This window comes from Myotis brandtii, unplaced genomic scaffold (assembly GCF_000412655.1).
Source record: "Myotis brandtii unplaced genomic scaffold, ASM41265v1 scaffold246, whole genome shotgun sequence".
In the NCBI taxonomy this organism is placed as follows: domain Eukaryota; kingdom Metazoa; phylum Chordata; class Mammalia; order Chiroptera; family Vespertilionidae; genus Myotis; species Myotis brandtii.
In genome coordinates, this window is record NW_005359310.1 from 515,198 (window position 1) to 515,743 (window position 546).

Here is a 546-nt window from a genome sequence, read left to right on the forward strand (position 1 = left end):
GCCCGGCGGCAGCCTTGGCCGCCCTGACGGCCGAGACCCTGAGCCGAGGCTGCAGATAAGAAGCCAAGGCTCAGGAGTCCCAGGCCCGGCTGACGCGTGAGGCAGGTCACCCGGCCCCTGGGAAAGCCCACATCCAGGTCCGACCTCCGAGGCAGGGCTCGCGGGAGGCTCAGGTTTCGGCTGACCTGGTCTGGGTGAGCCAGGCCCGTGCCGGAGCCCGCAGGCTTGTTTGTTTTCGTTTTTTCTGGAACACAATCCTTCCTCACATTTACCCAGAGCGACCGAGAGCTCTGGGTACAGACCCTCACCCTGACCCACGGCACAAGGAGCCGGGACTCAGCTCGTCTGGGCACAGGCCTGGCCCGTGTCCCCCTGTCCCGGCCGGGGGGACCCTCCTGGGCTCCACCTCTGGCTCCGCCCCGCTGGGCCCTGACTCACTGAGGAAACGAGATGAGAATCTCCAGCCCCAGACACTGTGAGGACCAAACACAGGACCCCCAGCAAGGTGTCGGCCACGAGCCTGTGAGCTGCAGCTCCTCCAGTTCT

At 66.1% G+C, this 546-nt stretch overlaps 1 protein-coding gene across 1 annotated transcript in view; it reads right to left on the bottom strand.

Moving 5' to 3' along the window:
* SCAP (SREBF chaperone) overlaps window positions 1-546 on the bottom strand; it is a 39,538-nt gene that overhangs the window by 17,027 nt on the left and 21,965 nt on the right. The gene's annotated exons all lie outside the window — the stretch shown is intronic.